A 15,309-nucleotide genomic window follows, 5' to 3' on the forward strand; every position below is an offset into this window, starting at 1 on the left:
ATCAATATTTATCAGAGATATTGGCCTGCAGTTTTACTTATTTATTTATTTTTTATTATACTTTAAGTTCTGGGATACATTTGCAGAATGTGCATGTTTGTTACATAGGTATACATGTGCCATAGTGGTTTGCTGCACATATCAACCTGTAATCTACATTAGGTATTTATCCTAATACTATGCCTCCCCTAGCCCCCCCACCCCCCCACAGACCCCGGTGTGTGATGTTCCCCTCCCTGTGTCCATGTGGTCTCATTGTTCAACTCCCACTTATGAGTGAGAACTTGCAGTGTTTGGTTTTCTGTTCCTGTGTTAGTTTGCTGAGAATGATGGTTTCCAACTTCATCCATGTGCCTGCAAAGGACATGAACTCATCCTTTTTTATGGCTGCATACTATTCCATGGTGTATATGTGCCACATTTTCTTTATCTGATCTATCATTGATGGGCATTTGGGTTGGTTCCAAGTCTTTGCTATTGTGGATAGTGCTGCAATAAACATATGTGTGCATGTGTCTTTATAGTAGAATGATTTATAATCTTTTGAGTATATACCCAGTAATGAGATTGCCGGGTCAAATGGTATTTCTGGTTCTAGATCCTTGAGAAATTGCCACACTGTCTTTCACAATGATTGAACTAATTTACACTCCCACCAACAGTGTAAAAGCTTTCCTATTTCTCCACATCCTCTCCAGCATCTGTTGTTTCCTGACTTTTTAATGATCGTCATTCTAACTGGCATGAGATGGTATCTCTTTGTTGTTTGGATTTGCATTTCTCTAATGAACATATGAGTTTTTTTTTTCATATGTGTGTTGGCCACATAAGTGTCTTCTTTTGAGAAGTCTTTGTTCATATCGTTTGCCCACATTTTTATGGGGTTGTCTGTTTTTTTCTTGTAAATTTGTTTAAGTTCCTTGTAGATTCTGGATATTAGCCCTTTGTCAGATGGGTAGATGGCAACACTTTTTTCCTGTCCTATAGGTTGCCTGTCCACTCTGATGATAATTTCTTTGCTGTGCAGAGCTCTTTAGTTTAATTATATCCATTTGTCAATTTTGGCTTTTGTGGTCATTGCTTTTGGTGTTTTAGTCATGAAGTCTTTGCCCATGCCTATTTCCTGAATGGTATTGCCCAGGTTTTCTTCTAGGGTTTTTATGGTTTTAGGTCTTAAATTTAAGTCTGTAATCCATCTTGAGTTATTTTTTGTATAAGGTGTAAGAAAGGAGTCCAGTTTCAGTTTTCTGCATGTGGGTAGCCAGTTTTACCAACACCATTTATTAAATAGGGAATCCTTTCCCCATTTCTTGTTTTTGTCAGGTTTGTCAAGGATCCGATGGTTGTAGATGTATGGTGTTATTTCTGAGGACTCTATTATGTTCCATTGTCTATCTCTTTGTTTTGATACCAGTACTATGCTGTTTTGGTTACTGTAGCCTTGTAGTATAGTTTGAAGTCAGGTAGTGTGATGCCTCCAGCTTTGTTCTTTTTGCTTAGGATTGCCTAGGACATACTGGCTCTTTTTTGGTTCCATATGAAATTTAAAGTAGTTTTTTCTAGTTCTCTAAAGAAGGTCAATGGTAGCTTGATGGGGATAGCATTGAATCTATAAATTACTTTGGGCAGTATGGCCATTTTCATGATATTGATTATTCCTATCCATGAGCATGGAATATTCTTCCATTTATTTGTGTCTTCTCTTATTTGCTTGAGCAGTGGTTTGTAGTTCTCCTTGAAGACGTCCTTAACATCCCTTGTAAGTTGGATTCCTAGGTATTTTATTCTCTTTGTAGCAATCGTGAATGGAAGTTGACTCATGATTTGGTTCTCTGTTTGTCTGTTATTGATGTGTAGGAATATTTGTGATTTTTGCACATTGATTTTGTATCCTGAGACTTTGCTGAAGTTGCTTATTAGATTGAGATTTTGGGCTGAGACAATGGGGTTTTCTAAATATACAATCATGTCATCTGCAAACAGGGACAATTTGACTTCCTCTCTTCCTATTTGAATACACTTTATTTCTTTCTCTTGCTGATTTCCCTGGCCAGGACTTCCAATACTATGTTGGATAGGAGTGGTGAGAGAGGGCATCCTTGTCTTGTGCTGGTTTTCAAAGGGAATGCTTCCAGCTTTTACCCATTCAGTATGATATTGGCTGTAGGTTTGTCATAAATAGCTCTTATTATTTTGAGACACGTTCCATCAATACCTAGTTTACTGAGAGTTTTTAGCATGAAGGGCTGTTGAATTTTGTTGAAGGCCTTTTCTGCATCTATTGAGATAATTGTGTGGTTTCTTTCATTGGTTCTGTTTATGTGATGGATTACGTTGATTGATTTGTGTATGTTGAACCAGTCTTGCATTCCAGGGATGAAGCTGACTTGATCATAGTGGATAAGCTTTTTGATGTCCTGCTGGATTCAGTTTGCCAGTATTTTATTGAGTATTTTTGCATCGATATTCATCAGGGATATTGGCCTGAAATTTTCTTTTATTCTTGTGTCTCTGTCAGATTTTGATATAAGGATGATGCTGTTCTCATAAAATGAGTTAGTGAGGAGTCCCTCTTTTTCTATTGTTTGGAATAGTTTCAGAAGGAATAGTACCAGCTCCTCTGTTTACCTCTGTTAGAATTCAGCTGTGAATCCATTTGGTCCTGGGCTTTTTTTTTAGTTGGCAGGCTATTAATTACTGCCTCAATTTCAGAACTCAGTATGGGTCTATTCAGGGATTTGACATTTTCCTGGTTTAGTCTTGGGAGGGTGTATGTGTCCAGGAATTTATCTATTTCTTCTAGATTTTCTAGCTTATTTGCGTAGAGGTGTTTATAGTATTCTCAGATGGTAGTTTGTATTTCTGTGGGATCAGTGGTGATATCCCCTTTATTGTGTCTATTTGATTATTCTCTCTTTTCTTCTTTATTAGTCTGGCTAGCGGTCTGTCTATTTAGTTAATCTTTCCAAAGCATCAGCTCCTGGATTCACGGATATTTTGAAGGGTTTTTTGTGTCTCTATCTCTTTCAGTTCTACTCTGATTTAGTTATTTCTTGTCTTCTGCTAGCTTTTGAATTTGTTCTTGCTTCTCTAGTTCTTTTAATTGTGATGTTAGGGTGTTGATTTTAGATATTTCCCTATAGCATTTAGTGGTATAAATTTCCCTCTAAATACTGCTTTAGCTGTGTCCCAGAGATTCTAGTACATTGTGTCTTTGTTCTCATTGGTTTCAAAGAACTTATTTATTTCTGCCTTAATTTCGTTATTTACCCAGTAGTTATTTAGGAGCAGGTTGTTCATTTTCCATGTAGTTGTGTGGTTTTGAGTGAGTTTCTTAATCCTGAGTTTTAATTTGATTTCACTGTGGTCTGAGAGACTGTTTGTTAATATTTCTGTTCTTTTGCATTTGCTGAGGAGTGTTTTACTTCCAATTATGTGGTCAATTTTAGAATAAGTGCAATGTGATGCTGAGAAGAATGTGTATTCTGTTGATTTGGGGTGGAGGGTTCTGTAGATGTCTATTAGGTCCACTTGGTCCAGAGCTGAGTTCAAGTCCTGAATATCCTTGTTAATTTTCTGTCTCGTTAATCTCTCTAATATTGACATTGGGGTGTTAAAGTCTCCCACTATTATTGTGTGGGAGTCTAAGTCTCTTTGTAGGTCTCTAAGAACTTGCTTTATGAATCCAGGTGCTCCTGTATTGGGTGCATATATATTTAGAAGAGTTAACTCTTTTGTTGCATTGATCCCTTTACCATTATGTAATGCCCTTCTTTGTCTTTTTTGATCTTTGTTGGTTTAAATTCTGTTTTATCAGAGACTAGGATTGCAACCCCTTCTTTTTATGCTTTCCATTTGCTAGGTAAATATTCCTCTATCCCTTTATTTTGAGCCTAAGTGTGTCTTTGCACATTAAATTGGTCTCCTGAATACAGCACACTGATGTGTCTTGACTGTTTATCCAATTTGCTCTTCTGTGTCTTTTAATTGGAGCATTTAGCCAATTTATATTTAAGGTTAATATTGTGATGTGTGAAATTGATCCTGTTCTTACGATGCTAGCTGGTTATTTGGCCCATTAATTGATATAGTTTCTTTATGGGGTCGATGGTCTTTACAATTTGGTGTGTTTTTGCAGTGGCTGGTACTGATTTTTCCTTTCCTATTTAGTGCTTCCTCCTTGTAAGGCAGGCCTGGTGGTGACAAAATCTCTCGCCATTTTCTTGTCTGTAAAATATTTTATTTCTCCTTTGCTTATGAAACTTAGTTTGGCTGGATATGAAATTCTGGGTTGAAAACTCTTTTCTTTAAGAATGTTGAATATTAGTCCCCACTTTCTCCTGGCTTGTAGGGTTTCCACAGAGAGATCTGTTATTAGTCTGATGGGGTTCCCTTTGTGAGTAACCCGACCTTTCTCTCTGGCTGCCCTTAACATTTTTTTCTTTATTTCAGCCTTGGTGAATCTGATGATTATGTGTCTTGGGGTTGCTCTTCTCGAGGAGTATCATTGTGGTGTTCTCTGTATTTCCTGAATTTGAATGTTAGCCTGCCTTGCTAGGTTGGGGAAGTTCTTCATAATATCCTGAAGAGTGTTTCCGAACTTGGTTGCATCCTCTGTCACTTTCGGGTACACCAATCAAACATAGGTTTGGTCTTTTCACATAGTCGCATATTTCTTGGAGGCTTTGTTCTTTCCTTTTCATTTTGTTTCCTCTAATCTTGTGTTCATGGTTTATTTCATTAAATTGATCTTCAATCTCTGGTATCCTTTCTTCCATTTGATCGATTCAGTTCTTGATATTGTGTATGCTTCACCAAGTTCTTGTGCTGTGTTTTTCAGCTCCATCAAGTCATTTATGTTCTTCTGTAAACTGGTTATTCCAGTTAGCATTCCTCTGACCTTTTTTCAAGGTTCTTAGCTTCCTTGCATTGGGTTAGCACATGATCCTTTAGCTCAGAGAAGTTTGTTATTACCCACCCTCTGAAGCCTCTTCTGTCAATTTGTCAAACTCATGCTCCATCCAGTTTTGTTCCCTTGCTGGTGAGGAGTTGTGATCCTTTGGAGAAGAGGCATTCTGCTTTTTGGAATTTTCAGGATTTTGCACTGGTTTTTCCCTCATCTTCATAGATTTATCTACCTTTGGTCTTTTATGTTGGTGACCTTCAGATGGAGTTTTTGTGTGGACGTCCATTTTGTTGATGTTGATGCTATTTCTTTCTGTTTGTTAGTTTTCCTTCTAACAGTCAGGCCCATCTGCTGCAGGTCTGCTGGAGTTTGCTGGAGGTCCACTCCAGACCCTGTTTGCCTGAGTATCACCAGCGAAGGCTGCAGAACAGTAAAGATTGCTGCCTGCTCCTTCCTCTGGAAGCTTTGTCCCATAGGAGCACCTACTAGTTCTAGCCAGAGCTCTCCTGTATGAGGTGTCTGTTGACCCCTGCTGGGAGGTGTCTCCCAATCAGGAGGCACAGGGGTCAGGGACCCGCTTGAGGAGGCAGTCTGTTCCTTAGCAGAGCTCAAGTGCTGTGCTGGGAGATCCACTGCTCTCTTCCAAGCCGGCAGGCAGGAATGTTTAAGTCTGCTGAAGCTGCTCCCACAGCCACCCCTTCCCCCGGGTGCTCTGACCCAGGGAGGTGAGAGTTTTATCTGTAAGCCCCTGGCTGGGGCTGCTGCCTTTCTTTCAGAGATGCCCTGCCCAGAGAGGAGGAATCTAGAGAGGCAGTCTGGCTACAGCAACTTTGACCCATTTTGAACTTCCCAGTGGCTTTGTTTATACTGTGAAAGAAAACCACCTACTCAAGCCTCAGTAATGGTGGATGCCCCTCTCCCCACCAAGCTCGAGCGTCCCAGGTCAATATCAGACTACTGTGCTGGCAGCAAGAATTTCAAGTCAATGGATCTTAGCTTGATGGGCTCTGTGGGGGTGGAATCCACTGAACTAGACCACTTGGCTCCCTGGCTTCAGCCTCCTTTCCAGGGGAGTGAACAGTTCTGTCTCACTGGTGTTCAGGCACCATGGGGTATGAAAAAAATTCCTGCAGCTAGCTTGTCTCCCCAAATGGCTGCCCAGTTTTGTGCTTGAAACCCAGGGCCTTGGTGGTGTAGGCACCTGAGGGAATCTCCTGGTCTGTGGGTTTCGAAGACTGTGGGAAAACTGTAGTATCTTGGCTGGATAGCTATGTCCCACAAGGCACAGTCCCTCATGACTTCCCTTGGCTAGGGAAGGGAGTTCCCTGACCGCTTGCACTTCCCAGGTGAGGCAACACCCCACCCTGCTTCTGCTTGCCCTCCGTGGGCTGCACCCACTGTCTAACCAGTCCCAATGAGATGAGCTGGGTACCTCAGTTGGAAATGCAGAAATCACCCGCCTTCTGCATTGATCTCACTGGGAGTTGCAGACCAGAGCTGTTATTCGGCCATCTTGCCTAGGTCATCTACCGTTTTCTTTTTTTGATGTGTCTTTGTCTGGTTTTGAGATCTGGGTAATACTGGCCTTATGGAATGAGTTTGGAAGTATTCCCTGGTCCTCTGTTTTTTGGAGCAGTTTGAGTAGGATTGATATTATTTCTCCTTCAAATGTTTGGCAGCATTCAGCAGTGAAGCCTTGGGGTCCTGGGCTTTTCTTTTCTGGGAGACTTTTTATTAAGGCTTTAATTTCATTACTTGTTATTGGTCTGTTCAAGTTGTCAATCTTGGTTTGTGGTTCAATCTTGGTAGGTTGTACGTGTCTAGGAATTTATTTATTTTTTCTAGATTTTCCAATTTATTGGCACATAGTTGCTCATAGTCAGATTTGTCAATTTTGTTTATCTTTTCGGAAAACCAAGTTTTTGTTTCAATGATCTTTTATATTGTATTGAAATGAATTTCAAATTTATGTCCACTCTGATCTTTATTATTCCTTTTCTTCTACTAATTTGGGGTTCAGTTTGCTGTTGCTTTCCTAGTTTATTAAGACACATCATTACGTTACTTATTTGAAAATTTTCTTCTTTTTTGATGTAGGCACTTATAGCTATAAATTTTTCTCTTAGTACTGCTTTCACTGTATCCCATAGATTTTGATATGTTGTGTTTTCATTATCATTTATTTCAAGGAATTTTCCAAATTCGTTTTTAATTTCTTCATTGACTCACTGGTCAATTCAAGAGCATACTGTTTAATTTTCATGTGTTTGTGTCGTTTCCAAAATTCCTTTGTTATTTTATTCCATTGGGGTCAGAGAAGATGGTTAATATTATTTCAGTTTCTTTGAATGTCTTAAGACTTGTTGTGTGACCTGACATATGACCTCTCCTTGAGAATGATCCGTGTGCTGAGGAGAAAAATGTCTATTCTGCAGCCATTGGGTGAAATGTTCTGCAGGTATCTATTAGGTCCACTTGTTCTGTAGTGCAGATTATGTCTGATGTTTCTTTGTTGATTTTCTGTCAGGGCAGTCTGTCCAGTGCTGAAAGTGGCGGTATTGAAGTCTCCAGCAATTATTGTGGTACGGTCTATCTCTCTCTTTAGCTCCAGTAATGATTACTTTATTTATATGGGTGCTTTAATGCATATATATTTACAATCATTGTATCCTCTCGCTGAATTGACCCCTTTATTACAATATAATGACCTTCTTTTTCTCATAGTTTTTGTTTGGAAATCTGTTTTGTCTGATATAAGTATCTTGCTCTTTTTTGGTTTCCATTGGCACGGAGTATCTTTTTTTATCCATTTATTTTCAGTCTGTGTGTATATAGGTGAAGTGTGTTTCTTACAGGCAAAGATCATTGAGATTTGTTTTTTCATTCATTCAGCCACTCTATGTCTTTTGATTGGAGAAGTTAGTCCATTTACATTCAGTGTTATTACTGATAAGTAGAGACTTATTACTGCCATTTTGTTATTTGTTTTCTGGTTGTTTTGTGGTCTTCTCTTCCTTCTTTCCTCCCATTCCAGGTTTTCATTTAGTGAAGGTGATTTTTATCTAGTAGTATGCTTTGATTTCTTACTTTTTATTTGTTATGGATCTGTTGTATGTTTTTTTGGTTTGAGGTTACCATGAGGCTTGCAAATACTATCTTATAACCCACTATTTTAAACTGATGACAACTTAACACTGATTGCATAAACCAACAAACATGTAAAGAGAAAACTGATAAAAACTCTGTCTCAACTTCATCCTCCCATTTTTAAACTTTTTGTCGTTTTTTTGTGTTTTTATACTATGTCTTGTAAAGTTGTAGTTATTATTCTTTATTGGTTTTTAATTTAATCTTTCCACTTAATTCAAGAGAAGTTGACACACCACCATTACAGTGTTATATTAGCCTGTGTTTTTCTGTGTACGTACTATTACCAGTGAGTTTTGTATTCAGATGGTTTCTTCTTGCTCAGTAACATTCTTTTTTTTCTGATTGAATGACTCCCTTTGACATTTCTTATAGGACAGGTCTGGTGTTGATGGAATCCATTAGCTTTTGTTTGTCTAGGAAAGTCTATTTCTCCTTCATGCTTAAAGCATATTTTTGCTGGATATACCATTCTAGGGTAAAAGTTGTTTTTTCCTTCAGCACTTTAAATATGTCATGCCACTCTCTCCTGGCCTGTATGGTTTCCACTGAGAAGTCTGCTGCCAGATGTATTGGAGCTCCATGGTATGTTATTTGTTTCTTTTCTTTCACCACTTTTACGATCATTTTTTAATCTTTGACGTTTGAGGGTTTGATTATTAAATACCTTGAGGTAGTCTTTTTAGGTTAAATCTGCTTGGTGTTCTATAACCTTCTTGTATGTGAATCTTGATATCTTTCTGTAGGTTTGGGGAGTTCTCTGATATTATCCCTTTCAATAAACCTTCTAACCCTTTCTCTTTCTCTGCTTCCTCTTTAAGGCCAATAACTCTTAGATTTTCCCTTTTAAGGCTGTTTTCCATCTTGTAGGTGTGCTTCATTGTTTTTTATTCTTTTTTCTTTTGTCTCCTCTGACTGTATATTGTCAAACAGCCTGTCTTCAAGCTCACTAATTCTTTCTTCCGCTTGATCAGTTTTGCTATCAAAGGACTCTGATACATTCTTCAGCATATCAGTTGTATTTCTCAGCTCTAGAATTTCTGCTTGAGCCTTTTTAATTATTTCAATCTGTGAAATTTTTCTGACAGAATTCTGAATTCCTTCTTTGTGTTATCTTGAATTTCTTTGGGTTTCCTCAAAACACCTATTTTGAATTCTCCATTTGAAAGGTCATATTTCCCTGTTTCTCAAGGACTGGCCCCGTGCTCATTTGGTGAGATCATGTTTTTGTGGTGGTGTTGTTACTTGTAGATGTTCACTGGTGTTTGGGCATTGAAGAGTTAGATATTTGTTGTAGTCTTCACAGTCTGGGCTTGTTTGTGCCTGTCCTTGGGAAGGCTTTCCAAGTATTTGAAGGGATTTGGGCCCCAAGCCCAATAACACTGTGGTTTTTGTAGAGGTACCGTACGCCTTGGTGGTCTTACATAAGATCTGAAAGAATTCTCTGGATTACCAAGCAGAGACTCTTATTCTTTTCCCTTAATTTCTTCCAAACAAATGGAGTCTCTTTCTCTTTCTTTGCTGGGCCATCTGGAACTGGGGGTGTGGTGATACAGGCACCCCTGTGGCTGTCACCACTGGAACTGTGCTGGGTCAGACATGAGCTACTGGGCTTCACCCAAGGCCCTTCCCTTTGGAGTGATGAGTTTCCCCCAGGCCCAGGGTGTGTCCAAGGATGCTGTGTGGAAGCCAGGGATTGAAGTCAAAGACATTAGCAACTTACCTCCTCTTCTGCTCTACTGTGGCTAAACTGGCATTCAAACCATAATAGAGTCCTTCCCACTCTTCCCAGTAATTTCCATAGGCAAATAAGCCCTTCCCTGTGGCCACCAACACTAGTCCATGGGGGTTTCTGCTAGGCTTTCACCAATGTTTACTTAAAGGCCAAGGGCTGTCTTCCATCAGCTTGTGTTAAATGCTGCCTGGCCTGTGACTCATCCTTCAGCACAGTAGGCCGGGTCCAGAAATCTGTCTAAGATCCTAGTCCTGCACTCAAGGACCCCAAGAGCCTGCTAATTGCCTTACCCTACTGTGGCTAAGCTGGTACATAGGGTGCAAGACAAAATCCTGTCTCTTTTTCCCTTTGCTTTTCTCAAACAGAAGGAGTCTTTCACTGTAGCCACCACAGCTGGGAATGTACTGGGCCACTCCTGAAGGCCAGCATGTCTCAGAGCCCAAGGCCCACAGCATACTCACTGGGTATTGTTGGTGGTTTTTCAGGGCCCAAGGGCTCTTTGGTCTACAGGTGATAAATTCTGCCAGTACTGGATCCTTCCCTTCAAAGCAGCAGGTTCCCTTTTGACCCAGGGTGTGTCTAGAAATGTTATTCAGGAGCTAGGGCCTCAAATGGGGGTCTCACGTCTCTGCTTGGTGCACTGTTGCACTGTGGCTGAGTTGGTATCCAAGATGCAAAACAAAGTCCTCTTTACTCTTCACTCTTCTCTCTTGATGCAGAAGGAAAGAGTCACCTTCCTTGTTATGAGCTGCGCTGCCTGGGCTTGGGGAAGGGATGGTGCTCACACTCCCTTAGCCATGCCAGCTGTTGTCTCCCTAGTTCACATTCCTCCCTAGTTCACTGGCTGTAAGCCCAGCCTAGCACTAGGCATAGCCTAGGAATTGCAGTCATTGTGTCCTAGACAGCCTTTGAAGTTTGCCTAGGACCCCAGAGCACTTCAGCCCATGGTGGTAAGTAAGGCTTGCCAAGAAACTCTTGTTCCTTGAGGATGTGCGATTCCCTTCTGGTTAGGGCTGGTCCAAATGCTCCTGCTGTGACAAGGAAGTACTGAGTTCAATGTAAAGTCTCCCAGTCACGGAGCTTTCCCTTCCTAGAGTGCACAGATTCTATTTCCACACTGCACGGAGATCGGGGAGGGGTGGCATTCACTATTCAAGACTGTATTGCTTGTCCTCCTCAGTGTCTCTTTCCACAATATTAAGTTAAAACCAGGTACAGTGATTGCTATTGCTCATCTGATTTTTGCTTCTTGTAACTATGTTTTACTGTGTGTGGATAGTTGTTAAAATTTGATGTTCCAGCGATGCGGAGGGGACGAATAGCGTAGGCTTCTATTTTGCCATCTTACTCTGCACTCCTTTGTAAACTGATTTTATATTACAACAAAAATTAAGACACTTCTGTAATTTATTGTAATGTGTTTTAAATCTGTATTGAAACAATTTGTAAATTTTCCTATTGGCATTCCTTAAGGAATGTATTCAGTTTTCAGAATGCTAATCAGAGAAAAATCATATGCTAGTTATGGAAACATTTTTGTTATTCTTCCTGTATGAATATAGAAAATAATGACTCAAAAAATATTTTCAAAAGACCATAATATAAACTAGTTTTTAAAAATAAAATCCCTAGAGTGGAGCTATGCCAAAGCTTGAATGTAGGCAGTTTTCCAAGGAATGTATCCCCTTTGCTTTTAAAAACTTTAGAGACTAGTGTTTAAGTAGAAAACAAATAAGGCATATGGGAATAAATGAAAGTACATAATAGTGGAGATAACTTCAGTATATTACAAATACATATTTTAAAATAACAGAAAGGAAGTCTTTATTCTGTTTATTACCTTTCATTTCAACATTCAGATAATAGAGTTACCATATTAAATACTTAGAATCTATTTTTCTACCCAAGTGATTCTTAAATTAATCCAAGTCTTTTCATTCATTCATTCATTCATTCATTCTTCCATCCATGTCTCTCCACCAGTTAATTAATAAGCAACATCTATGTACCAGACAATGGGAACACTACAGTGAGTAAAATGAAGAGCTTAAATTAAGCTTAAGCTTTTTCAAGTGCTTAGGTATCATCTTTAACTCTACCAACCTAGGCTAACTTATCATTATCTTTGACCTAGACTGTCATAATAGCCTCCTACCTAACCCACTCTCTTCCATTTTGCCCACTCCAGAGTCCCATCTTTGTTTTAGAGCATTTAAGGAAGTGCCCCATGGGTGCCTGAATCTGGATTTTTCTCTGATATGTACACTGACCTTACATGAATTCTCCCTATGTCTCCAAATCTGAAATAACTCTTTTTTTTTTTTTTTTTTTTTTTTTAGATGGAGTCTTGCTGTGTCACCCAGACTGGAGTGCAGTGGAGCGATCTCAGCTCACTGCAACCTCTGCCTCCCGGGTTCAAGCAATTCTCCTGTCTCAGCCTCCCAAGTAGCTGGGATTACAGGCACAAGCCACCACACTTGGCTAATTTTTTTGTGTTTTTAATAGAGACGGGTTTCGCCATGTTGGCCAGGCTAGTCTCGAACTACTGACCTCCAATGATCCGCCTGCCTCTGCCTCCCAGAGTGCTGGGGTTACAGGCATGAGCCACTGCGCCTGGCCTTCCTGAAGTAACTCTTATATCTGCTTTGTTTTTTACTCAGTGACAGCTACATTGAAAAAAGTAATGACTTTCTTATAGATTACAGTAGTCAAAGTAGTTAATCAATAAAAAAATTTAGCAAAAATGTAATTGAAAGCTGTCACTTTACAAATTAAGACATTGATGTTAACAATATGACTAGTTTATGGTAAAATTGGATCAAGATCAAGATCAAGATGGCTTGATCTGTTCATTGTTATTATCAGTAAAACAAACAAAAATTGCTTTACTTAGGCTCTTCGGATTGCTTAGAAAGGGGATTTAGGATATTTCAAGAAACAGTGATTATTTCAATCCTCTCTGCAGCAATAAGGAAACAGGGATCCCATGGAATCTAAAGCCAGGTACTGTAATATGACTTGGTCTGACATACACACTGATTCAAAGCAGCTGTATCTTAGCAGCATTAGTTTGTGAATCTTTTATTGTACTTTTCTACCAGTACTTATCTACTTTCTCTGCATCTGCTTTTTTGTGTTATCTTGTCCTCTGACAACTGTCTTAACATAATTTCTATTTCTAATTTTTATGTATACTCTGGCTTTCTTGGAGCATCTCAGCGACCCTACTCTTCCTCTTAGCCTTTCTTTGTGAATCTGTCTAGCTCCCTCCTACCCCCACTGTTAAGTACTTGCATTTTTCTATTGTTGTTTTAATAAACTTTATTTTTTTAAAAAAGAGATTTTTATTGGCCCAGCTTGTCCTTTTTTTTTTTTTTTTTTTTTTTTTTTTTTTTTTTTAAGAGGGTGCTATGTTGCCCGCACTGGACTTGAGCTCCTGGGCTCAAGCAACCCTCCCACCTCAGCGTCTTAAGTAACTGGACTACAGGAATGCCATTTGCCTGGCCCAGCTTGTTTTTATTTAAATAAAACTTTATTGACATGGATGAATGAATGAATGAATTTATTTAAATAAATCTTTATTCCAAGTCATTTTGTAAGCTACTGGCCTGACTTATATTGTCCTCCCTTAGATTAAGTGTCAAGTCCTGTGGCTGAGGTGGGGAAGGAGTGAGTTCATAAAAAACAGATCATGACTGCACGGTGCTGCCACCTTGTCAGGGTCTCTGAATGAAGAAGAACCCCTTTAAAGAGAAGTGTACATACAGAAGATACCATGATTAACATATACACATAGTTCACTATTATGGAGTGATTTGGGGAAAATAAGCTAAAATAAAATTGTGCCACCATTGCATTTTGTTTCATTATAGGCTAGTGAGGAAACTAACTCTGATCTGAAAAACAGGTGTTGGCCAAAGAAAATCAAGCATCTAGCTAGACAGCTAGATTCAAGGGTTCACAGAATTTAAAATAAGTAAATAAATAAACACATACTTTTTTAAAAAAAATAGGAAAAGGAAATAGGCTCATGGCAGAGAGTCTCTGTAACCTATGAGCCTCCTACCCTGGCTCTTTATTTGTCATCCTCCAGGAAACTTCCAGCTCACACTCTCCTAGAGCTGCTGCCTCATCCCAGGGAGCCACCACCACTGTCTAGCACTGAGGATGTTTCTTATCTCCTGTTGTAAAAAGTGAAAAAACTAAGCTTTGTAGATATTTTACTTGTGGAATTTTGTGTAAACATTTAGACAACTGAGCACGATATGTATTATATTATGTAATTAGCCTAATCTTGAACTCTCTTTAAAAATGTAAAAACAGTTAAACTGTTTTAAGTTTAACATCACAAAAGCTGTTGAAATCATTCCTTTAGTTTTCAAATAGGCACCTCTTCTAAATGATGTTTTTTAACCAAAGTGTCATTCCCTTCTCTCATCCATTAATCCAAACTCATCTCTTCTGATAAACCCTCAGTGATTAATACTGAATAATTCTTTCACTGCATTGGGCTATATTCTGAAACCCAGGAAATTTGTCTTTAGTTTGCAGTATATTAATTGGAAATTTTTGATATTCGTAAACTATGATTTATTTCAGGCTTTTGAGTTATATTTTAAGTCCTTAAGAAAAGGAATTTCTTTTGTATGCACCAAAATCCTGTGGTAAACAGTAGATCAAATCACTGATTTTTATGTAGAACTGTACAAATAAGCTCCAAAATCTTTCTTTATTTCATTCTTCCTGTCCTTTCTTTTAGTTTCCTTTATTTTGTCCCTATATCTTTCTTGAAGAAAGATATTGTCTATTTTATAGCTTTGGGTGTTAACTTATAGAGAGTAAGATTTTCTTTTGCTTCTATTATTTGGAAAACATTCTTTATTACTAATTCCCTAGACAACTTTATAGAACCCCTTTTGATGAACCTGTGAGTAGCCTCATGATTCTTTGAGTTAGGTCATTCTTGGGGTGTTATGACAATGATTTGGGTTAGAGGAACTGCCTGGATATGATCCAGTTTTTCAATAATTACAAACAGATTATGTCTGAGACCATTTGTCTTAGCATTATTCAACTAAAACTAACTTTTTAAAAGCTTCAGCAAACTTAACATATCCATTGCTAGATATGAACCTTTTATAAAAGATACTGTGCTTTACTCTCTATTCAGTACTATGCTACCATTTTAGTTGATAGTAACAAGTCATTCAAATAACATGCAAGAAGGCCGGGCACGGTGGCTCATGCCTGTAATCCCAGCATTTTGGGAGGCCGAGGTGGGTGAATCACGAGGTCAGGAGATCGAGACTATCCTGGCTAACACAGTGAAACCCTGTCTCTACTAAAAAACGCAAAAATTAGCCGGGTGTGGTGACAGGCGCCCGTAGTCCCAGCTACTCAGGAGGCTGAGGCAGGACAATGGCGTGAACCCGGGAGGCAGAGCTTGCAGTGAGCCGAGATCGCGCCACTGCCCTCCAGCCTGGGTGACAGAGCGAGACTCTGTCTCAGAAAAAAAAAAAAA

The 15,309-nt window shown here is 39.0% G+C and overlaps 1 protein-coding gene across 21 annotated transcripts in view; it reads left to right on the forward strand.

The window, feature by feature from the left end:
- LOC105482774 (collagen type XXIV alpha 1 chain) overlaps positions 1 to 15,309 on the forward strand; it is a 421,145-nt gene that overhangs the window by 68,571 nt on the left and 337,265 nt on the right. The window lies entirely within an intron of this gene.

Source organism: Macaca nemestrina, chromosome 1, assembly GCF_043159975.1.
Source record: "Macaca nemestrina isolate mMacNem1 chromosome 1, mMacNem.hap1, whole genome shotgun sequence".
Lineage (NCBI taxonomy): Eukaryota > Metazoa > Chordata > Mammalia > Primates > Cercopithecidae > Macaca > Macaca nemestrina.